The sequence below is a fragment of the Ailuropoda melanoleuca genome, chromosome 7, assembly GCF_002007445.2.
Source record: "Ailuropoda melanoleuca isolate Jingjing chromosome 7, ASM200744v2, whole genome shotgun sequence".
NCBI lineage: Eukaryota > Metazoa > Chordata > Mammalia > Carnivora > Ursidae > Ailuropoda > Ailuropoda melanoleuca.
Window position 1 is genome coordinate 111,819,561 of NC_048224.1, and position 26,558 is coordinate 111,846,118.

Sequence of the window (26,558 nt, forward strand, 5' to 3'; positions counted from 1 at the left end):
CAATGATACTGAGAATCATCACTTACTAGCACCTACTTTGTGCTGGCACTGTGTTGGAAGATTAAAATATACTTTCACTAATTTCCAGAACAACCCTACAGGGAAGGGTTGGTCATTCCCATTTTGTAGATGTGGACCCTGAAGTTCAAGGAGGTTGGGTAATTTGCTCAAGGCCACATAATTATTAGCGAGACAGGCAGGATTCAACCCACTTGTATCTGACCCCAAAGCCCTAGCCCTCTTCCCTGGGAGAGTCCCCTGCTCTGCTGTGAAGTATCCACAACAAACTTTTGGATCCTTAGACAAGTTTATCATCACACTTCTGCAGGCTTCGGTCTTCCCCTTGCTCCGACATTAGTGACTGCCCCGGGCACTAGCATTTCACTGCACTCCGCAGCAATTATTTATGACTTGGAGATTTGCAGCCTGGGGCTGGTTTACCGGAACTGTTTTGAACAAAAACAAAAGAAACTCTTTTCTCGGATATTCCAGGATTCTTTGATCCAAAGGAGCTCTGTCTTCTCTAGGAGCTGGGGAGGAAGAGTACACACAGAAAAAAGGCCTTTCCAGGCCAGTGGCCTTGCTTGTTTTGTAGGAATCTAACTTTCATACCACATCTCATCAACGTCAGCAGTTTCTTTATGATTACTTAAAACTCCCTGCATGTGTCCAGGTGGGTGAGGATAACTGAGCAGTGAATGGGATGGTCTCCAGGCGTTGGCAGGTGAAATGCGCACCATCTCCCAAGTGCATTTATAATAAATCTTTGTCCCTGAGACGTTGAGAGAAATGACTACCGGTCAGGCACATCCCCGATGCTGTTGACCCCATCTTTCTATTGCTTTTCTAACTCTTACCCTTTCTTTAAGACTTAGCCAATGCTTCACCTCATCAGGAATCTTTTTGGATCTTTTTATGTGCAGGGCTCAGTGGCCAAACTATGCTCCCCTGGTGCTCTTGTTGCATTTACCAGGTTAGTATTACAATAAATGTTTGCGCCTGATAATAATTTAAAACATGGGGCAGGGACTACGTCTTATTCATGTTTGTATTACCAGTACACAAACAAACATTCTGAAAGTTCTCAATATGTGTTTGAGAAGACCTGAATGGAGTTTTATCTACTTATTCAATAAATATTCAGTGAGCACCTACTATGTGAACATACAAAGAAAAGGAAAATCAGACACCATTTGCCCGGCCTTTTTTTCTCCTAAGACCCATCAGTTAATGAAGGGATGGTGACTTAGGTAAAGTGTAATGCACACGTCTGGTGAAACCAAGGGAAAACCAAATCATTACAATAATATCAACAACAATAACAATACAACAATAATAACTCAATAACAATAGTAAGACATTCTTATGTTTCATTTTATATATACTGGATTAAAAATCTACATTGGGATGGGACACCTGAAGCCATTCAGTCTTATCTACAGACCTGGTGCCTTTCCTTCATTTAAGGCACAAGCTTGTATAAGTATCCCAAGTGTGAACAACTGAGATAGAAGATACCCAGTAAGATATGATCCTTAATAAATAACTGAAGGACAATCATCAACTAATCAGTTGTTACTGACATCTGTGTACAAGATTAACTATGGAAGCTCCCAGTATGCACATAAACTTAGACACCAAGGTCCAAGAAATGCCCTCCTATGAGATTCAGTTCTGACCAATTTCTTCCCCAAGTCTAAGGAGAAAACTTACTGTGAAGTTTTTCTTACTGTCAAATTTTTCAGGCTATATATGAGACTTCAATATTAATCTGAATGGTTATATTAATCTGCTTAAAATTAAATCATTTTCAGAATACATTTAAAAATCCTTTTTTTCCCCTTTTCTTTTTCTTTTTTTTCTTTTTCTTTTTTTCTTGCATGGAATGAAAGGCCTCCCATCCAATCCCGTTTGGGCCCCTCTTACCTGTCATTCTCTCCCTTGCACACCATGATCACATGATTCCAAATGATTACAGTCCCCCAACCAGATGGCAGTTCATTTTTACCCAGTTTTGATGCTTCTGTCCTTGGAGAACTCAACTTATGGCTGTCCTCCTCTTAAGAACTATCCCTGAGCTACCCTGCACCATGCATACCTGCTAATGTTAGACTCAGCCCACACCGCCGTATTCTCTGCTTGACTGCCATATTCGGAGATCTTAAGAAGGCAGGGATCATGTCTTACCTTTCTTTGAAATCTTCTTGGCCAGTGATAAGTACTTTGTCAACCCTCAATAATTGTTTAATAAATAAATAAATGCATTTTGGTTTAGATTGTTCAACTGCAATCTTTTGAGAGAGAGAATATTATTTACCTTGAATTGCTTTTCATCGAACTCACAGACCCTCATCTCAGAGGTCACTTTATTTCCTGTATCTTCTTTTATTAGAAAATGCATTCTGCTTTTTAAGATTCAGTTAGGTAAGAAATAAGAAGAGAGGCCCACCTCCCATTTGCCATGCCCCACCCCCTTTGCCCCCGGGCCCTCCCGCCCTTTAGAGAAAAGTTTTCTTGGCAACAGTACTTCAGAATTCACTGTAATATGCTTGGATCCAGACATACAGACCTGATTCAGAATCTATACCACTTACCCTTTATTGGTTATTCAAACTCTCTGAGCCTCAATTTCCTTGTCTATAAAATGGGAATAATAATGTCCCCTTCGTGTTTTTTTTTTTTTTTTTAAGTATCAGAGAGCCAATGAATAGAAAACATCTGAACTACAACCAGATTCCTGGACACATTTAACAAAAGTCTTTTCTCTTCATCAGATCTTTGAATTCATCTTGATTAAAGACGTTTTCATTTGCCACAAGCATATTTTGTCTGCCCAGTGGCCCTATTCTTTTGCGGAACAGGTATCTTGCAGAAATTTCCAGTAGCCACATTCAAAAAGTTAAAAGAAGCAGGTGAAATTAATTTTCAGAATATGTAATTTAACCCAAACCATCCCAAATGTTGCCATTTCAACAAATTACCAGCATAAACACTATGAATGGAACATTTTACATTCTTTCTTCATGCTAATAATCTACATCGTGTGAATATTTTATGCTGACAGCACATATCAATCTGGACCAAAGAATAACAAGTACTCACTTGCCACATGTGGCTCGTGGCCACAGTGTTGGACAGCACAGGTCTAGGGTACACCTCCAAACTTGGGCAGATGACAGGGAGAAAGAGGTGGATTAGAAACAAATCTTCACGTTGAGGCTAAGTTGTTCTGCAGGGCAAATGGGGGTGAATTTAGAGATATTTCCCGAAGAGAGAAAACTAAACCTAGGCCATCTCTTTAAAGTGTCTCCATCTTGAGTGAGGAGTGAGTGGCGGTGCAAAGAGGGTGCCCGTCCTGATTGGACAGATACCGAATCTTCCTATCCATTGTGTCATTTTGGTGTAAACAAATAGAAAAAAAAATGATGTATTTTTAAAGCAGATTTTTTTATTTTGTATATACTTAGGTGTTTGGGGAAGTATCATGGGAACGTGAAATGAAGTTTGAAAAGCTTGTTCCAAAAATGTGAAGGTATTTGAGAGAAAAATGGACCCTCTTTTTGTTTATTTAGGAAAGGATTTTGAACTGTTGATCAATAATTGAACACAGCACAATACTTCTCTATGTATCCGTGGAGCAGCATAACAAAATAGGTTTGTTTACTTACCGTGCATCTTGAAGATCACAAAAACAGATCCAGAACTAAGAGAATACATGTATAGCTTTGTACTTACATAAGGTAACATCCAATGTTTTCATGAAACAATGGTGATCAAATAATATGTCATCAAAACTGAAGCCTCTGAATGTTGTAGTCTTTATGGTTTCTAGTTAGCAATCAGCCGTCCACTTTGTTGAAAGGAATGAAAAGAGGCAAAGCAGAGGTCTTCAGAAATACTAATGAAGAAATCAGAAAAGAAAAAACAGCCAAGACATGAAAAATAGCAGATTATACGGGCAGCAATAGTGGGGCTAACAGATTTGAATAGACCGAATCCTTTGTAGTCATTGTGCAAAAAGCCTAAAGGCTTTAAGGAATTGGAACTAATAGGAAGATAACGCACAAATCTGTTTATGGGAAAGTTTTAGAATCTAAAACAGGGTGTGCCTAACTATGGGCTCTTGTTTCAGAAACTTAAAAAAAAATTAGATTAGATTGAACCATATGAAATAGCTATTTCTGAGATCATACTATTAGCCATTTTAAACAGTTAGATATACAAAGTGTTGGAAACCTTATATTATGAGGAATATGGGAAACTTTAAAAAATGCTCTGGATCGCATTGATCTCAACAATTCAGACGAGGTAATCAGGCTGGCTGTTTGATTGGGAGTCAGTATGCGTGCATGCTTCACGGATGGGAATCCGAAGTCAGGCTGCTGGGTCCTGGCTCCACTGGTTACTCACCACGTACTGTCGGGCAAACAATTTCAGTCCTGTCTGATTCAGTTTCTTTAGCCATAAAATGGGGATGTGAAACAATTATTTATTTAATCTTCTCCAAGATATTATGAATGTTTAATTTATACATCCATAATGCATAAACATGACACACTCATAATGTCTTGGAGAAGATTAAACAAGATAATTGATGCAAAGTAATCAATACAGTGCTTGGCCCTTAGTAAGTTAAATATTAGTTATTTTTAAGCAGCATCACAGAGGTATAATTTACACCACAAAATTATTTTATTTTAAGTGTATAATTCAGTAATTTTTCAGAAATTTAGAGTATTATATAACAATCACCCCAAGGTAGTTTTAGGACATTCTCCTTTTGTCTGTTTACAGTCAATTCTCACTTCCATTCCCAGCCCAGATAAATACTGATCTGCTTTCCGTCTCTCTACAGTTGTATTTTCCTAAACAATGTGTATAATTTGAATCATGCAACATGTAGTGTTTATGATTGTTCGATATATATGATTTTGTACATTCAGGATGGTGTCATTCTCAAATAAAAACAGTTTTACTTATTTATCTCCAGTATGAATACCTTTGTTTTCTCACCTGATTGTCGTTGCTAGAACACAGTACAACGGTGAATGGGAATGGTGACAATGGACATTTTGCCTTGTTTCTAATCTTAGATGAAGCGTTTCTCTTCTACCAGTAAGTCTGATGATAGGTTTTTTGTTTGTTTGTTTTTATCAGATGCCCTTTATTAGGTTGAGAAAGATCCTTTCTGCTCCCTTCTTATTTGTTAAGAATTTTAAAAAATATTTATTTATGTATTTTAGAATGAGAGAGCGAGTGGGGGAAGGGGCAGAAGGAGGGAGAGAATCCACACGCAGAGTGCCCGCTGAGCACGGAGCTGGATGCAGGGCTCCAACCCAGGACCTTAGCCAAAACCAAGAGTCAGCCGCTCAAATGACTGAGCCACCCTGGTGCCCCTTGTTAAGAGCTTATATCATGAATAAGTGTTGGACCTTGTCAAATACAGTTTTACCCTTTATTCTATTAACATGGTATACTACATTAATTGACTTTCAGATTTTAAGCCAACCTCACATACTTGGGGTAAACCTCACTCGGTCGTGTTGTACAATTCTTGTTATATGTTGCTGCTTCTTTCCATTCTTTTGTATCACAGGTATCGCTATTGGGCAAACCCTCCTTACAGTAAGTCGAATAACAGTTGAATTGCAAGGATCATTGATCTCTTGTCTCCGGTATATTCTAAATCAATCTAGTTGGAAGATTTTGGGTACCAGGAGGGTCTGCTCCCTGCTGTGACTCCTTTCCCTCCCCTCAAATTTGAATGTCTTTGTCCTGTGGCTGTGTCCTTTCTTACCAACTCTCAGGGAGAACTCTTCTGCATGCTGTGGGAGTGGAAGGGCATTTTAAGCATTCTTCTTGGAAAATAATGACTTTCTGTTAGCAGTCTTAACTGAAAATAGTCATTTTTGGTCCGTGCCCTGATATCTTGTGTAATATATTAAAAAGGCCATAACCGCTTAACCGACTTCCACTAGATGACTTTGTGGTTCAGCTGCCTCTCTCTGTTACCTCTGTAAATAGGCTGACCGTTGCTATGGCATGGGAGACCCTCATAAGGAACAGGACACTCTCTGGTACACCCACTTCAGTTCCCACTGCTGGAATTGTATGCTAGCGGGAGTCAGTTGTGCAAGTTCTTTAAACTGTTTATTCCAGGGGTAATTGTTATTGTTGTTAGAGAATTTAATTAAACATTTAACTTGATGAAATATGAAAAGAAAAATTTTCTCTGAAAAATAAATTTAGCACATTGGAAAGATATCACAGAGGAGAGGGATTTTCAAGATTATATTGAATTAAAGGTAGATGAAGTAGTTATAAAATATTGGGGGAAAACGAAAAAGTATAATTCTGTCAAAGCACTGGTAAGTTCTAGGTTTACTTAAAAGAATTTAAATAACGACCTTGAAATTCATCGTTAAGTCTTTAGGGTAGTTTTGCTGAAAGTAGGTCCAATTAGCACACCCAAAGTCACAATTCACAAGACCTCGGTTCTTTATCAGAAGACTGGAAGACGAGTGTACAACAATATTAAGCTAAGATACAATATGTTTGTGTGTACATGTATATTGCTTACATTAAATGACTTCTTCAATAAACAATGATCTATAAATCCCAATTGTGTCATTGTGTCAGGTAAGAGGTCTTGTACTAAGCCTCCAAACATCCCAGGGCTTGGATATTGGGACCATTATTTAGTTATTTTACGTCCGCTTGTCTACTTTGTATTGGCTACATACTATGCCTTCAGACTGGAATGAGGGGCAATGTTTTAGAGAAGGTAAACTGTGCTATTTTTTTTTTAAAGATTTTATTTATTTGACAGAGATAGAGACAGCCAGCGAGAGAGGGAACACAAGCAGGGGGAGTGGGAGAGGAAGAAGCAGGCTCATAGCAGAGGAGCCTGATGTGGGGCTCGATCCCATAACGCCGGGATCACGCCCTGAGCCGAAGGCAGACGCTTAACCGCTGTGCCACCCAGGCGCCCCTAAACGGTGCTATTTTACTTTGCTTCTATATTTGAATGTATGGAAAACTATGTTAGGACAAGTAACCAGCTTCCAACTTCCATGTAGCTGTGTCACTCTCAAAGGGGAAGGGTTTTTGGGGAACGATGATGAGTGGTTGACATTTCTTCGTGCCCTCAGTGGTTTTTGGAAAACGAGGCGGAGAATGAAATAGGATGAAGAGATCTGAGAGCATGATCGAATGATAACAGGGACGATAGGGTTAATTTTTAATTAGAAACAAGACTCCATGAAAGCAAATTACAAACCTAAGTGAAAGAGTCAGGCTACCCGATGGTAATAAATACTCAGTGAAAAAGAGAGTTGGTCTAAGAATTCATTCTTGTGTCGTTGCCCTATTATGTAGAGAAATATTCATCTGGAACCAAAGTCCTCTTTTCTGTGGCTTTGCTTATTCCTTTTCTGGCAACAACTTGGCCAAAGGCTTTTTGGTAGTTGTACACACTTGAGAAAAAGACCATTTTGTTAGACGACTTCTTTCCATTTAATTAGGAATCAAGTCATTAGTCTCATTGCAATCTGATTAGACGACTGTCTTAATATGATAAAGATAGGAAATAATTGTTTTAAAAAAAAGATAAATTGCTGGGGACAAGGAAGGACTCCCTTTGCCTCAGTTAAACCTCCATTAACAACGTGTGAAGAAGCAATTACAAAGCCGCCAGTGTTCCCATTAGAGGCTCCTTAAGAGCAAGTCTGTCTGTAAGAAGCTTTCTTTTGCTAATGTGCGCTGAGTCACTGACAAAGGCCAGTGTTAATGGTCGGCTTCAAAACCTAATCCCTGGAAGGGAAGCATTTCCTCAGCTGGTTTTGTAATGTGCTTGTCAAACATTTTAAACCATGTAACAGAAAGAAGCATTGTGATGACAAGACACAACACGGCCAGTTCTTTGGCTGCCTCTGCCAACGGAGTAATGCAATGTTCCTTTCAGGCTCCAGGGGCTCGGGCACAAATGCAAACTGGTGTGTGGGGTTCATCTTGCGACTGGGTTTGGATGTTTCACCTACAAATAATTAGTTTTGACAAGGCTTACTGGCTTCTTTTGCATCCGTTTCCTCGCAAATGTATTATTATTGTTTTATCCTAAAGACTATCCCTTCTGGTTGATCTTAAACTTCTTCTGGAAGGCTAGTAAAGTCACTATAATAACAAGCATGTCTTTCTGCAATCTCAAAACAACACCGGGACGTTGAAAAAAAAAAAAAAAAACAAAACCGGACGGCATCTCCTTTTTTTTTTTTGGCCCCACGAAATACAGTAAATATCCTGTTAGTTCGTCTCCAGCTAGAATACAGAATCTAATACTAATTTGTTCGGGGGATTAACGTACCTATTGTTGTGACTTCGCAATGCATTTGCTTTCTGACCGCCAAGGATTGCTCTGCAAAAGCGCACTAACCGCTCTATCCGTGCTGATTGCTGGGCTCAGATACAACTCGCGGTATCAAGTGGAGCTCCTTCTCAGGAACCGAAGACAATGAATACTTTTATCCATCCTTTAAATAAAGTGAAACAGAAGGATGACAGAAGCAAAGGTTTTAGGTTTAATGACGTTCATTAACATATTTATTAACTTGTTGAACCTCACACCATCTGCAAGAACTTGGGGGGAAGGTAGCATCTATTCTTGCTGATGGTTACAAGACGCATTCGTAGTAGAGGAGGGAAGAGGTGGGGGGGGGGAGTGCTGAACTCCGGAGCCCCCGTTCTCAGAAGTGCTCCAGCATCTGTATCCCTTTCTTTTCTGTCTCTTTCCTTCGAATCTCTCTCTGTTTTTTTCTCTCTTTCTTTCCTTTCCCGATTTGTTTTCTTGCCTTTTTCTCTGAGACGTTTGCGTTCTCAGTGAAACGTTCCTTTCCCCTCCATGTTACCTATGGGTGGTGAGTATCGCTTGGGCCTTGGGAACACTTAAGACTCAACTGGCTACTAACCCCCTTCTCTTGGTCTTGTAACCTATCAAAATTTCTTTCTGACCTAACGGTTATCATTCTTGGAATTGAGAGCCCAAAGAGAAAGTGTTCTAGCATCTGGTGTTGCTAATACAAACTTAATACAGATGTTTGGAAATTATTAACCATTAGTAATTATTAATGCATTGTCACTCACTAGCTTTCTCTTGTTTTTCTGAATGGGGAGAAAGAACTAGGGTTTGACCACAACTCACAGTTGATCTTATCTATGTTTGCAATCTATAGAGAGCAAGTTACCAATCCATGGCTTTGTGGATATCATATTTAGAAGAGAGGTCTTCAGATCTATTAACTTTATTCTCTGAATTTCACAGGAGTGTTTTCAAAATCATAGGAGAGTGTCCAGTAGGTATTCCCAGTATCTGGAATAAGCTTGTTTCACGTTGTGGGTACTCAACACACATTAACTGTTGAAAGAACACAAGGGGGTCATCATTCGTGTGTGTTGGGGTGAGAAACAAGCATGGGGGACCTGGTCTCTGTCCTGCATCCTAATCATACTTGACTCATATTCATATCAGCTTAATATTCCCACACTATATGGAAATTGCAGTTTTTCAAAATTGGGATTGATAGCTCAGTATAGGTGTCACTTGAGGATAATGTCCCCATCACCCACCAGTGTGTGTGTGTGTGTGTGTTTACATGACTGGTTCTTATGCACAGTCCACGGAATTGTATTTATCTCTGCTGTGAATCCTTTCATATTTCTTTGTGGGTCTCTTTAGGGAGCCTTGTCAGCAGCTTGGGGGGCAGGAGATGTGTTGTTCTTGTCTTCTCAAAGCCTACAAGGCTGAACAAGCTGACCTCAGTGGTTCATCAGCATTTTACTTTTGGTGTCACCTTGCCATGTCATTGCAAATGCATTTCAGTGCGCTCCTGTCCTACATCAACACAGTTATTTTTGTTATAAACATTTTTATAGAATTTAAAATTACTTATTATAAGTAACGCATTTATGATTGGCTGATATTTCTCGGCAATCACTGTAAATTTTCAGAGAGCTCCATGAAGTAGTGAGGTATGAACACCTAACCTGCAACTCTTTGCACCTGCAATGTCCTTACACATATCAATGTACTCGAACAACTAATGCTATGGAATCACGATAGAAATTTGACAGAAACAGGCATTAACTTACACATTTATTACTTCATCTTTGGTTTTTCTTTTCGTATTTTGGAGCTCATAATTTTTTTCAGATCTCATGCATTTCTGTTGGCCCTCGACAAGCTCACTGCCATTAGACACTGAGCCCAGGGTGCTTATGGGATAGAAAAGGCCTGCAGAGCCCGGCCCAGCCAGCCGCTGACCCCCAGGTAGGGGGTCCGTCCACCAAGGCAGAGCACTTATGTGTGCTTCCTGCTTTTGAGGAGAGCGGTTGGCGTCTGGGCTTCTCTCTTTAGTGCCTTTGAAGCTGGAAGTTTTCGAAGAGGAAACAATTAGGAATGAGGCTAGAGACAGACTTCACTGTCCGAGGGGCCGGGCACAATTGCTGAGCATGGATAGAATGAATAGGAAGGGGGTGGGGGGTCAGGCTTGGTTCCCATCAGGAAGAATTCCTATAACCCTTTTTGGATTATTTCAATGGAAATAGGCATGTCACACACGGAAAGGCCTGTCACGGCCATCATTGTTCATTTTAGCGGCATCTGCTAGGTTCAAGATTGCGAGCACTGGATGGGACGTTTACACGGACGCTTTGGTGTGCTTAGATTTTATTTTATATAAACTCAATGACAAATATTAATTGACTCATTAGAAGAAATGCAATTCCATGGTTGGAAGCTCTCTACCTCGTATCTAGAGTGATGTCATTTTCCCGTTCTTTTTGTTCAGACTATAGATATTTACACGGTGCAACACTAGTCCTTTTAATAACTATCCAATCCGTACTAGGGGCTACACCCACAACCTGCACTTCACGTGTGTTATTCCATCATCACAGCAAACCTACGACGTAAGACGTAAGCAATATTATTATTCCCATTTGACTGGTGAGTAGATGAGGCTCAGGGAGATCAGGTGACTTGATAAGGTCACAAAGCTAGCAGTAGGTTAATGCTGTATTCGCCATTCCTGTTCCTTTAGCTTGCCTGTAATAATCAGACACCCTTTGTTGAAGGGTGTTTTTCAATTAAATGATGTTAGTTACGAGATCTCCTGCAGAATAACTTTTCATTTCATGGTTTATTATTAGTCTGGTCTTGTGTTCATGAAACTTTCCTTTCTAAGATTCCAATATTTGAAGCTAAATTTTTGAAAAGATACAAATATGTGCAGTTACTTCTAAAATATTTAAAGTCTATGTAAAAACGAAGATTTTAATTTCAGTATCATTTTTAATATAGTAAGATAACAGAAAACCTTTTGAATTGATAATTGCATGGACATTTCATCCAGATTGAGTTGGAGCTTCCCTTTGCATGATCCTTAAAAATAAATAAATAAATAAAACAAATAATGTAATAGAAAATGCTGATAGAATCTTTTTAAGAGCATGAACTGTTTTAGTATAATTTATTATACTCAATGTTTGGTATAATTTACTTGTATATTGTTAAATGACCTATAAATAAAATTATTCTTTGCAGAGCTGTAGAAATCCCAAATTTGTGGGCATTTAGTTTAATTGTTTAAGTGAACAAAATAAAAGTGTATTTCTTTAAAGCATAATTTATAATTCAGATTGACGTAATAAACTGCTGTTGGTCATCACATATAAATCAATTTTAAGACAATTTTCAATTAGAAGGCATATCTTTTATTCATATTACTATTTAGAAATTATCCTGAAGGGATGCCTGGGTGGCTCAGTCAGTTAAGCATCTGCCTTTGGCTCAGGTCATGATACCAGGGTCCTGGGATCGAGTCCTACATTGGGCTCCTTGCTCAGCAGGGAGCTTGCTTCTCCTCTGCCTGCTGTTCCCCCTGCTTGTGCTTTCTCTTGCTCTCTCTCTCTCTCTGACAAACAAATAAATAAAATCTTTAAAAAAAAAAGAAAGAAATTATCCTGAAAAATATGGTTTACTGATCTGTTTCCTGAGAAATAACAGCCTCTACCTAATCTTAGATTATCCTTATTTACCTCCTCCCTATCCTCATCCTGCCAAGAAACAAGTGAAAGACTTCAAAACGAGCTTTAATTTAATGGGTATAAAATAATTCATTATTGGGTGCCTGGGTGGCTCAGTTGGTTGAGCGTCTGCCTTTGGCTCAGGTCATGATCCCAGGGTCCTGGGATCAAGCCTCGTATTGGGCTCCCTGCTCAGTTCGGAGCCCACTTCTCCCTCTCCCACTCCCCCTGCTTGTACTGTCTCCCCTTTCTCTCTCTCTCTCTGTCAAATAAATAGATAAAATCTTTAGAAAAAATAATCCATTATTGTTTTTGCTCAGGGTTTTTTTTACTTACTTGTTCCTTTCTCACTTCTTGTGGTATTTTCCTCTACTCTCCTTTTTCCATTCTCCCAGTGGTGCCGTCTTGGTGAGTGACAGTTGGCCTGCATCCCCTTTAGCCAAGTGATCGGGACTGATTTGAACTAGGTGGGTCATACTCTCCAGCTCTGGTGGCTGCACCCAGGGCACAGTGATGGAAGGATAGGACATCATTGGAACTGATTTTTCTCACCTAGAAGAATGTGGCCATTCATTTCTGCTCTTATTCCTGTCCCTTACAAGTCTTGGATTCTAACTTTTACTCACCATTCTGTGAATTACTCCTATGCTTCCAACAAATTGCCTTTCTGCTTAGTTAGCTGAAGTCAGTTCCTGCCGCTGACAGCCCCTGACCTGGACTGATCCACCGCTCACGGATGGCCTTTCTGTTCTGCTTCCCTTCCTATTTCTTCCCCTTTCAGCCTTCCTCTTCCATTCTTCCTAGTCTCATGCTTTTCTTTCTTTTACTTGGAGGCTTTCAAACCTGAATGAAGAATGAAAAAAGCTAATACAAAGTAGAAAAACGAAAATGTTTTGAAAATATTTAGTTATGACTGCTTTATTTTTCTTTTCCATTAAAAATTGAGCGTTCCTTGATCATATATTGTGGACAGTTCCAAGTCTTATCTGAATACATACAAATACGATCATGGATGACAAAAATTAATACACAAAGCCACGTAACCCTCCCCTCCTCCCCAACACATACAAAAACTATGGAGCCTCTCCAACAATTTTAGTTTGGGCCCATTAAAACACATTTACAGCTTGTCTAAAATAATTAGATGATTTGACCCACGCAGTATTTATTTTCAAGGGATCTTCTGCCAGATCTATGTCTTACTAAAGCACTTAACATGGTTATTTTTGGAAGTAAGCATTTAATGTCCTCTCTGCAGTGGGTTGAAGGAATTTAAGTTTTGGTGTCTAGTCTTTGGCTATAATTAAAGGTAAATTTAAATATTTAACACAGTAGTAGAGGAAAAACAGCTACAAAGCTCACTTGAAAATAAAGTGAGTCATTTCACTGAGCCATTTATCTCTTCTGCTTGCATGCATGACCGACAGTTTGTGTTTTGTCCTCAATTCTCTTCCCCGATAGTGAACAGCTGTTGCTTCCTTCAAACTGTAAACCCCATCTTCCTGTTTTACCTTAACTGTTTTGCCCAAACTGCCTTAGATATGATGGCAATTTAAAATCTGAAAAGTTTTTGTAAATCACAGCAGTTCCATTGTGAGCAACAGCTGGTAGGTGATACTGTGGATCAAAGTCAAGTTTCCTAACATCAACACAGCTAATTCAGGTAGTGTTTCCAACCGTAAGCCATTTAAAAAGGAAAAAACAAAAAACAACAACAACAAAACACCCAAGCCTCACCTGGAAATAATGTTTTTCAGGTGGAATCAAACATGATTTTCTTGTCTGAGGACAATGTAGCAGACTACTATTGCTGACATCTACCTGAATCTATAAAATTTCCCTTTTAAGTTAGCAGACCTCATTCGTCTACATCAAACACAACGCAAGAGTTAACAGGTGCAGAGACTTAAATTATTTCAGGTTTGTATTTTTTAATTACGAGCATAATGTTTGTTCCCTCAGTGATTGTTTTAATATCTTATGCATTTGTTGGTCATGTCCTAAATATTTTGGCTTAGATTTTATGTCATCCATAAAATAGTAATTTGCTGCAGACTTTCAAGCGGAATATATCATTTAGATCCAACCTTGCCCTTAGGGTAAGGTCTTATACTTCCATGTACATAAATGTCTTCCTTTTCTGACAGCGGCGTCCATTATCTTGGGGTGTATTGCAAACATGGCAGCAGAGGTGGCAAGAGAAAAGTCATAGTTGAGATTCATCACTGCAGTTTTAAAATAGTGATTTGAACTAAAAGCAAAGAAAACAATTTTGAACGCCAAGGCTTTTGATTTGCAATAACTGGCTCTTTGATAGGCTCAAGGTTTTTGAGTAGTGAAAAGTCTGGTTTTGGGTATCCAGAGCCAAGTCCTGGAGGAATCAGGAAATAAAGCTAATGGCTTCAGGACTGTCTTTGGAAGAGAGCAGACGAGGAGCCAGATAATCTGTCCTAGAATTGTTTTGGGGAAGATAAGAGATAGGGAGGAATCCCACATTTAGCCCCTGCCCCCTTCCCCCAGGCCAGAAAATACACTTAGCTAATACTGGTAGGGATGGACACTAACTACCTGAATCCAGTGGAGATGTGGAGATCATGGTGATTTATATTTTAAAAAGTTCATTTATATTTTTTGCACATCTTGTATTTTTTACTGTGAAATAGTATATGCTAATGTGATAACACAGATTAAGAGACAATAGTTCACTAGTTTTTTTCCCCTAACAGGATATGTCAAAGAACACTGTAGAAGGCTTTGAAATGTACAAAAAAGCTGCTGGGTATCCTGTCTAGGGCACTCTCCTGGATAATCTATGCCTTTTGTTGTCTTCAAGCTAATTTGCAATCTAAATTGTATACTGATGGAAATAACTTTTGTCCATAGAAATTCAAATGTATTTTATCAATGGAAATGCAATTTGTTATTTTCCTGTAGACATCAACCAATTTTGAATCTATTTATACATTCATTCCAGCATTTCTAATTGCCTATATCTATGTACATGTTTTTTGAATTCTTTTTTTGAACAGGTTTTAACATCTTACTGGTTCTCTCATTTATTACTGAATTAAATAAATTCTTTGACACATTTTTATCTTATATTTGTATGAGTCATGATTTTACCCTTTTAAAAAATATCATTTAACATATAATTTTTAGTGAACAGGACATTTCTGGAGATACATTAACTTATTTTACATCTATGACTGATGATGGAGATTTCAGGCATCTCCCCCAAACAGCAGGGGAAACAGTTTGTAGAACAATAAATAGTAGTTACGTATCTATTGTCACCTCTCCAATCATAATATCTAGCTATTGTGTGTTTAAGGACAAACTCCTTTCCCCTTGGCTTGGCTTTGTGTTTGCATTGGAAGGTTTCCCATTGGGAATAAACCCTCCTGTCTTTCCCACCCCTTTATTCAATACTCACTAAGGGAGATGATGTACTTTTCTGATTGGAAAGACCAGAAGAAAAAATTGGACAAAATTCAGAAGGAACGTAGCTCAACCCCTTTTCCTGGTATGCTTTAGGATTAGTTGCTCTCATTTTAGAGATTTCATAGGGATAAGCACTAAACATGAGAGGGCTACCATTTATCTGCATTGCCAGCGAAGTCCACTGAACTAACAGACCTAAAGCCCCATTTTCCAATAGCTTTATCAGTAATAAAGCTGATATTTTGAGTTCCATTGCTTGCTTCTATCTCTCAAATGGTTTCGAGCATGGATGAGAAAAAGAGGAATTATTTATTAGGCTCTCAAACTCTAGATCCAAGAAAAGAAATTGTTGTATCAGTCTTTCATATATGAATACATAAATTGATGTTGGCATATTTTAATACCAATTAATAAAATATGTTCCAGGAATGCCTTAGTAGAAATCAAGTAGAAATCAGAATAAAGTTACATGACAAAGCAACCCTGCAGAATAAAAATATCTAGTTAAGTCTTTGGCATTCAATTTTAGAAGATAAAAGACTTGCTCTATTTCTATTATGTCAGAAAATGTCTAAAATTTTTCTAGATTGTGATTTATGTTATGGGGTAAGCCCAATGCCCTGTGTACTTTCTGAAAGTACAGGGATTTTGCTCACTATGATAAGTTAATCAAGTTAGAGATGTTGCAGATTTCTTAATATAGTGGCAATAGAGATTTCTAGAAGAGTATTAGAGCAACCCAATGCTGAAACCATGAAAAGCCTCCAATGGTTTTATGATGATGTACTTTATATCCTGTACAAAGTAAGTAGATGAAGGTTTCATACAGCCTTTTTTAAGCTTCTGTGTTAAATTTATCCACTTAGTCCAATAAACCATTTACTAGGGAGTTGTTATAATTATAAATGTAGTATATAAATGAGAATAATAGACCTAATTAATATCATTGGTTACATACTGTAAAGGAGGTTTATTTAAAGTTTATAGTGCCAATGACTGATTCCGTGAATCCCAGAAAAGACAACCAAAATAATTTGTTCATAAAGCAAAGCCAAGTTATTACCTCAGTAAGAGAGACTCCTACCTTGAGATTCTTTGCACCTTCTCAGGAGAGGAAGGATAGGTGGAATATTTATAAGATTTTCAGGGTTCTCACTTAAGGCACATCTTTCAATGTGGGCTAGGGGGCTGATTGAAACTGAGGAAGTTTGTAACGGAATAGTTTAGAACCAGTGGACACAGTGAGGTGAAGATCTGAAAGTAAGATTTGAGGAGTAAACGGTTGGTTGATGAGATGAGTGGAACAATCCTATGTCCTGAAAAGGGGCATTTACTCTGAAAATGGCAATTTGAGTAGTCTGTTACTGGAACAAATGGATTTTTGGAAAGTTCCTCCAAAAAACAATTAAATTATGCACAACTTCATCTTCCTGGGGAAGAATTTACTGGAATAGTAAAGTCTCATTAGAACAGGCAGTTTAGCTGTAAGGTCATTTTGATGTAAACAGTATACTATGTGGTGACAGATAATTTAGGTTCTCTACAGCTAGTTTTTATAATGTAATCTTCAGTAACAGTTTTTTGGCTGTTTGTTGATTATCTCAGACTATAAATAAACAAAATTTATTGGAAGGAGGAATTTAGAAAATATTATTTAGTATTTTAGAGCTGAAAGAAATGGAAGCAGTAAAAAATTTGGACTTACTAAATGCTGGAATAATCCTGAAAAGATGAAACAGAGACTTTTTAAAGATAGAATTGTTTTGCTAGTTATTTTCCTTGGAAATAATTTATAGTCTGTCTGTAATTTGTAGTGCTTCTGAAATAGATGATTTTCCTTGTACCTTGACTTTCCTTGTACCTTGCTCACACCAAAAGTCTTTATAGACAATAAGCTTCTTTATATATTTTTATTTTTATTTTTATTTTATTATTATTTTTTAAGTAGGCTCTATGCCCAACACGGGGCTTGAAATCACAACCCTATAATCAAGACCTGAGCTGAGATCGAGTCAGATGCTTAACCAACTGAGCCATCCAGGTGCCCCATTTATTTCTAAAATTCATGTTTTCTTATTAAACATTAAGATTAACTGGTGATATTATTAATGCTTCTGTAAATTTAGAATTGGCTTTTTGGCAAGTCATTTGTGGATATGCGTCATCTAGCTCTGTCACAACCCATCTATGAATTTGACTGAAACTACAATAACTGACTATTTCAGTATTACGCAGTTAGCTTTGGTATCAGAGCAGAAATCGAAACAACATAAAATATCTCAGAGAAGTGAAACAGGATTTGTGGTCCTTTGGAAAGATAGTCCATTGGAATACTTTAGCTCTTATTTTGAAGCATCACCCTAGGAATTCCAGAGTTGGTGTGTCTGGTTTGTGTTCTCTGTCTCTTCTTCCCCCTTTTACAATTTAGCTTGAAAGTTTTCATTCTTTTCCTTTCATTTTATTAAATAGCTAGCATAGGATCTTCAATTTCTTTCTTTTTTTAATTAGAGAAAACCAACATTTTTAGAGGTGAACAAGTTTGGTAGCTAAGGCAATCCTGAGAAAAAGAGCATAGGCAGAAGTATCATGCTTCTGGATTTCAAACTGCACTAGTATACTAGCCATAGTATAAAAGTAATTTTTAAAAAGCCATAGTAATAAAAACAGCATGGTACTGGTACAAAAATACATACATCAACAAATGGAACAAAATACAGAGCCCATAATTAAACCCTGGCATATACAGCCACCTAGTATCTGACAAGGGAGCCATGAATACCCAATGGGGAAAAGATAGTCTCTTCCAGAAATGATGCTGGGAAAACTGGAGAACTAAGGAAGAATGCAGAACAATGAATTTGGATCTCTAGCTCACATCACTCATTTAAATTAACTCAAAATGTATCAAAGACTTAACATTAAGATCTGATACCATAAAACTTCTGGAAGAAAATGTAGAGAATAAACTCATCAATATTGTCCTGACAATGTTTTTTGGGGCATCATGCCAAAAGCACAGAAAACTGAAATAAAAATCAACAAATGGCACTACATCAAACTCAACTTCTGCACAGTAAAAAGAAACAATTAACAAAATAAAGACAACTTATAGAATGGGAGAAAATTTTTGCAAACCAAATATCAGATAAGGGATTAATACCCAAAATATATAAAGAACTCAGTCAACTGAATAACAACAACAACAAAACCAAACAATCTGATTAAAAATGGGCCGAGGAACTAAATAGACATTTCTCCAAAGAGGACATCAAAGGGGACAACAGACACATGAAAAGATGCTCAATGTCATTGATCATCAAGGCAATGCATATGAAAATCACAATAAAATATCACCTCACACCTGTTACAATGGCTATCATCAAGAAGACAAGAGACAGCAGGTACTGGAGAGCATGCAGTGATAAAGGAAACTTTATACATTATTGGTGGGAATGTAAATTGGTATAACCACTATGGAAAATGAAATGGAAACACATCAAAAAATTAAAAATATATCTACTGTATGATCCAGAAATTTCACTTCTGGTTATGTACCCAAAAAAATGAAAACAGAATCTCAATGAGATATGTGCACTCCCGGGTTTATTGCGGCATTATTCACAATAGCCAAGATATGAAAACAGCCCAAAGGCCCTTCAAGGGATGAATGGATAGAAAAGATGTGGTACATATGCACAATGGAATATTGTTCAGCCAGGAGAATATTCTTCAGGCCTGGGTGGCCCTTGAGCACACTGTGCAAAGTGAGATAAGTCAGATAGAGATAAGCACTACATAACTTATATGTGGAATCTGAAAAAGTTAAACTTGTAAAAGAGTAAAATGGTGATTACCAGGGGATGGAGAGATAAGAGTGATGGTATTTAAGGGCACAAACTTGAAATGAGTAATAAAGAAGTGAGAGAAATCTAATGCACTGTTTAATGAATATACACAGTAATATTGTACTGTAATTATATAATGTGATAAATATTGCTACATGGGCTATCGATTATAATATATAAATATATCAAAATAATATGCTGTACACCTTAAACTTATACAGTGTTACATGTAAATTTATGTAATTAAAAATTTTTTATTTAAAAGAGAAAGGAGCTTATGATGGAAAAAAATTGATTCGGTCAGCCAATAGTTTAAAAACAGTTGTTTGTTAAATGTACAATTAATCTATAAGTTCCCATATAATCAAAGCAAACAGGTTAAGTGTTTTTGTTATCTTCCTAAGCTTCTCTTATGGGATATTGTTTTCCTTCTCAGAATGAACTTTGATATTAACTGTAGCCTGATTTTCCTTGAAGGAGAGGGGAGGAATGGAGGGGAAAGACAGTGTAAAAATAGGGACATAACAAGCCAGACTCCTCGAAGATATTGTAGATTGCATTCATTCCTGGGGATGGCCTAATCTTTAAGCTACTCTCAAACTGAATGTTCATTAAGAGGATGTCAATTTCTCCCCAAGTATTCAAGTTTGTCAGTGTCCTAATACCAATTTATACTATGCAGTGCCTGTTCGTTCAACTAAGATTTATTGGGTATATACTATTTATAGTATTCTATGATAGGTGCTAGAGACAAAGCGGTTCCTATCCCCATAGCGCTGACACTCTAGGTGGGAAGGCATATGAAACTGATGTAGTACGTCTGACACAATCGCATGACTAATAATGCAGAACTTGAAAAAAAATTAAGCAAGAAATACTGTAGTTGAATTATTGACTGCCAGTTTCATGACTTGTGAAAATCTCAAATTACTTCTTAAGTTTCTTTGTTACAAGGAAAATATAAATTTTTGGTCATATAGCTATAATGAGAACAGATACTAATTCTTCTGCGGGAAGCATAGAAAAATTTACTTACTTTTGGCTTCACAAGAGCTATTTCTCTTCATATTCTTGGTTAATTATAGTATCAAAGTACTGGGGATTTTCAGGCAGGTCTAAGAAACCTCATGGAAAGAAAAGGATCAGGCCCTCAGCCTTTCTCTTCTGAGAATCACTCCAGAAACTCTCTAATGAATCCAAATGGGCCTAAAGGGAATTGCTTCCAGAGTGGCAGTCTGCGGAGTTTCACAGGCCTGGTCCCCGGATACAACTGGTGAAACTGGGGAAATTTATAAGAAAAAAAAAATTTTTTTTTTTTTTAAAGAAAGGAAATCTGGGCATCATCTTAAAGTTATACAGAAAATGAAGAAATATTTATTTAAGAAACTCTACTATCTCAGTAAAAACAGTAAAGTCTATGGCACTTAAGCTATGACTTGTTCCCTCTCTCCCTTCCTCTTTAGCTCAGGATGACAGGAGCTCCACTGTGGATGGGTGTGGCCAAGAAGACAGGGCTTCTCCACTCCCCAAAACTTCCAGTCAAGGGCTAAAGTATCTCCCCCAAGAGAGGGAGGTCATTAGGCTTTTTCATCTGCCCCCAGCTTTGTGCTACAGAGGGAGCAATTCTAGGTGGGTGTGGCTGAGAGGTTGGAGGCTCACCTTCCTCCACCCAGCCTCTTTTGGAGGAGGAGACTTTACAGTAGGCTGGACAAACTGAGAGCACAGGGGCTCTCATCACCCTCGCATTGACTTTCTCATAGGGTGGAGGCCTCATACCAGAAATGAGAAGCTGAGAAGACCAGAGGCTACAGCCATCTTTGCCTGCTGTGCTGGTCATAAAACAGAGGTGTCACTCTCAGGGTAGCAGGACTGTTGACTGCCAGATCTGGGGCAGTGGCTCAAAGATTTGGGGTAGGATGAAGAAGCAGGAGGATGGCAAACAGGGCACTGACAATCTCCCTAAAAGAACTGATTAATTTGTAACAGGATATGGGAAGTGTAGCTACCTTATTAGAGAGAATCAGAGAAAGAGAAAGATAAAAAGAGCTCTCTTGAGGCTAGAACAAACCTCAAACACTAACCTCAAAAACTACCTTCCCGAAAGGGCCTAAATTTAATTGGATCAGGCTATAGAGCAATTTATCCCCAAGGCATAGTCTAAACAACAGCACAATCAGTCAGCAATCAGTGGAGCTTAACAGATAGTTGTGATACTCACAGACGCAGACAGTTTAACAATGAGATCAGGAAAAAAAGACAGTGAAAAGGAGCCCAGCTGAAACTACTGTCATCCCAGGGTGGCTATGCCATGCCTTGTCCTCTGACGGACAACGTCTGAGGCTTCAGACTGTGGGGGAAAGAGACTTCACTAAAGAAGTACAGCCACATCATTAAACAAATAAATAAACAAACAACAGCAATAATACTTCCTGGGGGAGATCAGTGCCTACATTTGTTATAATTGTTGTTATTATACAATTATTATCTAAAATGCCCACAGTATATTATCTAAAATGTCCATACACAGGGAAAAAGTCAGGCAACAGACATTGCCAGTGAAAGGCTCAGATCCTGGATATATATATGGCCCAAGAACAAAAGGAAACCATGCTTAAAGATGTAAAGAAAGATATGATGACTATAGCTCATATTCAAACAGAGAACATATAGAGATAGAAATTATTACTTAAAAGAAAGACCAAATGGAAATTTCAGGGTTGAAAAGTATAACAACTGAAATGAAAACTTCATTATAGTGGCTCAACAGTAGATTTGAAGTGGCAGAAAGAAGAGTAAGCTGATTTGAAGAACAACCAATAAAGATTATGCAAACTGAAGAACACAGATTTAAAAATGAAGAAAGATGAATGGGGTCTCAGAGAAATGTAAGACACTGTTTAGCATACCAACATACATGTAATGGGAGTACCAAAAGGAGAGGAGAGAGAAAAAGGAGCAGGGGGGAAATATATATATAATATATATTTATTTATATATATTATATATATTTATATAATATATTAATATATATGTATATATCATATATGTATATATATTATATATACATATATATTATATACATATATATATTATATATTAATGTATAAAGTAATGGCTGAGATATGAGGACTAGAATTTCTTTTGAGGGAGTCATAGGTCTCCATTGACATTCTGGACCCCACACCAGGCTCTCTGTTGTCATGAGTGTAGGCCCTGTGTAGTTAATGCTGGCAAACTTTGTGACTTAGTTACCCATGGAAAGGGAAATGACTCACTTCTTTTAGTAAATGACATTGGGAGGGTGATCTGAATGATAACATGATAACACGAGAGAGTCAGGGATGGTAGTGCGTTTGTGCTCCCATTTGGGACAGAGGGAACATGTGCAATGTCTTTGAGACAGAATGGTGTCTTCAAAGACATTGTGTGCATTGTGAAGGAAAAAAGTAGCCCAGGTGAGGCTGGAAGTAAGCTGATATTAGTCAGTGCGATTTATAAGCCATGCAAATGACTTCTTAAAATGTTCAGTTTGAGATAATTGTAGATTCACATGCATTTGTGGGAAATAATATGGAGAGAAATTGTGTACCCTTTACTCAGTTTCCCCCAATGAAAACATCTTGCAAAACTGTGATAAAACATTGCAACCACATGACATTGACAAAATCAAGGTACAGAACATTTCCATCAACAAAGAGATCTCCTCCATTGCTCTTTAATAGATCTATCCACTCTTTTCTTGCTTCCACCACGTTCTTATTCCCAGGCAAACACTAATCCGTGCTCCATTTCTATAAGAGCCATGACAAATAACTGCATAGGGAGATGGTAGAGTTTGAAGAACAATTAATTGTTTAAGATAGATGTTTCACAGTAGTTAAAAATTTCAAAGAAATCTTCTGCAATTGGGTCAATACTAGTTTTGGAATGTCAAACAATATTGGTAATCTTAATATGAATTTGATATTCAGTTACAAATAAATTAGAAATTTTGAGTAAAGAAGTCAACAAATGAATTAAACAGCAAAATTGATCAGCCAGTGAAAGCTCAGTTAGCTAGAAGACATGTCCAAGAGCCTCTCCCAGAAGGTTTCAGGAGGGGTGACAGTATGGTAAAAATAAAAGGAAATTGAAAAGAAAGGGAAGATGGAATGCCTTGTCATTTATTTGTTAGAATAAGCAGGGTTTCTCTGGATGTGGACATCCCTGCACTGAGCTAGTTGGATCTTGACAGACTCAAGGCAGAGTTTCTGTTTGGAACACACTCAATGAGAAGGAAGGAGATCCAGGGTGAGGTAAGCAAGTGCCCATGAGGAGCAGGCTTCCAGGGCATCAGGAAACATGATGCAGATGCTGGATGACTGGGAAAGAGGAAGGCCAAAAAAGCTGAGGTTGGAAACAAAACATAAACCTGATTTGTTTAATAATTTTGTCCATGAACACAGCATGTTTTAAAACACAGATAATAGTGAAGAGAGAGTATGGATCTGTTATTTTCAATCTTGATGCACAGCGGAATCACCTAAGGAGTTTTAAAAATAATCCGTGACTCAGTCCCATGGTCAGAGATTATGGTTTTATTGGTTTGGAGTACGGTCTGGGCACCAGGATTTTTAGCAGCTTCCTAAGTGATACCAATGGACAACCACGGTTGAGAGACTAGTTACTGGTAGACCTGTTCAGTATGGTAAAATTGATGGTTTATGTATTTATGCATGATGATCCTTTCTTCCAAAAGAACTTGAGTTATGGTAAATAAGTGAGTTACAAGCAAGACAACTGAATTAAAACAATAGTCCCAACAAATTTAAAGCATCCATAGAAATGGTCCTGAACTCTCCCTTCTACATGTTAGTCATCTCAGAGCACATTCTAGTACTTGACCCCCACCCTTAGATCTGGTCTGGACTCTGTCCTGGACATACAGTATTTTTGAAACAGAAGATTATAATGTGCAGCAAGAGTTGAGAACTGCTCAAGCAAATTGCAATCTCAAATAGATGCCACCAAGCACCTGAAATAAACATATTACTTCATTAAATCATTAAGTTGAGTTCAAAGTTCCTGGCGACTGATTCAAAGGGGAGACATGTTACAGAGCTTCCATCTTCTGGATGAAGTATACAAAGGTCTTCTTTAAAGATGACATATTTTTGGAATAGAATTTAAAATAGAATTTTCCTGGATTGATCCTCATGTAAGGTCTTGAGTAGTGACTTTCGGCTCCAACCAAATCCCCACAAAAGACACTGGCATGTTGCTTAAATGAACACCTGTTATAGAGAGCTGTTATGGTACAGAGGATATATGCTTAAAATGGGTCTGTGAAGAAAGTTTTGGTTAGCTAAAGAAGCAAGGAGAACTGAGAGAAGGTTTTTTATTATTAACCTAATCTAGATATTATCCAGCTATCCCATTAGAATTAAGTTGCTTATCTAGCTTGGGGAATCAAAGACTGCCTACGAATATTCCTGAGACCTGACGTGCACAAGGACCTCAGTGTTCCATGAAGAGATAATATAAAGGTCTATCTCATCTTTGGCTAAGTTCCTTAGTTATTTGAAGTTCATCCATTGCCTTTGGGAGGTAGGGAGAGTAGGCCGATGAAAGCAGGTTGAGTGCTTATGGGAAAATGCCACCTCTGGAGACAAGAGAAGTGGAATCTGAAGGGGCCTGAGTCCTTAGTATATAAGTAAAAGGGAGCTGAGGCTGTGTGGCCATCCAGAAGTGTGACACTAAACCTTATCATCACACGTGCCTCAGAGCGTCTGGCTTATTGTAGCCAACATAGATTATCTGCTCCATAGCTACCAGAAAGAGAATTCAGTCATGAAATAACTTCCAAAGAGCACTTGATAAGGGTTCAAAATATGTGAGAGTTGAAAAAGACAGTTTATTTTGGCATTATTTAGTTCTTGAGTTCTGTCCCTTAGTAGTCCTCTTGGTAATGTTGGTTGACTTGTTACTGTTGGGTTATATCTGTTAATTGGTTTGAGTCCTCCTTGAATGTCTGGGTAGCTGGCCCACTGGGATTCATGGTAGTCAACTGTTAGTCCCTCTTCTTAGTGAAGAAGAAGAAAAATAAATCAATAATTTCCACCACTGTGAGAGCTCATATTGTAAAACCTCAACAATCTAGGTAAAATTTGTTAAGTGGCTAGTTATTTAACTCCTTTGTGTGTCATCTGACTTATTTACAAAATGAAGATAATAATTGTACTAACTGGTAAAGCTGTTGTAAGAATTAAGTGAGATAATGCTTGCCAAGTCACTCCACAATTCCTGACACACAGTGATCGCTCAGTAAAAACTAGCTATTTCTGTGGTCCTCATAGATGTCTTCTTCTTCATCAACATCATCATCATCATCATCTTCAACATCCCTGGAGTGGAATGCAAAGTTTTCCCAGGTAGGCAAGACGATATTTCTGAAGTAACAGTTTTACTAGAAGAATGAGTTAGGATGGGGTGAGAAACATTTTTCATTAAAACAAACATAAGTGTATTATGAAATAAGTTTCAAAAATCCCATGGCTTTTTAGGCTAGCATATGAGACATCAAAGAAATTTATACTTACAAAGTTTCATAAATCTGTGCAACTTCATGTTAAGCCTCAAAACCTCGGAGGTCACACATCCTCTCTCTTCTGCCGTCAGTGGAATTTTTCTGGAAATTTTGGGAAATGATGGCTAAAAGAACTCTAGGATTAGTTGCATCTGAAACAGTTCCTTTCTCAAGAAGAGACATGTGCCACTGTAATTCCCACTGGAATGGATGCTGCACTGCGAGTTCCCAGTGATGGAGGTGTAGACATGGTACTTGAGGAATCAACTCAAGAGACAGCTGAACAAGCAAGGCACACACACAAAACCTGTGTGTTGGGGAGAACTGCTGCGGGGAGACAGCTCCTGAAACTCTGTCTTCCTAAGAATGGCTGGGAGGAGGGAGAAATCACCAAGCCCTGGTGCTAACTGCAAAGGCAGCAGCTGTTGACCTGTTGACCAGAACTGCCACGGGAAAGTAGATGAAGTTAATCCTGAGAGATGGTCCTTCCATTATTCCCCCAAATTCCCCATTACCTCAGTATGAATCACTCGAAGGGAAAAAGTGTGTGCGTGTGTGTGTGTGTGTGCACACACACATGCTCATGTGCAAGGGAGAGGACTGGAGAAAAGTTAAAATTAGATTGGTAT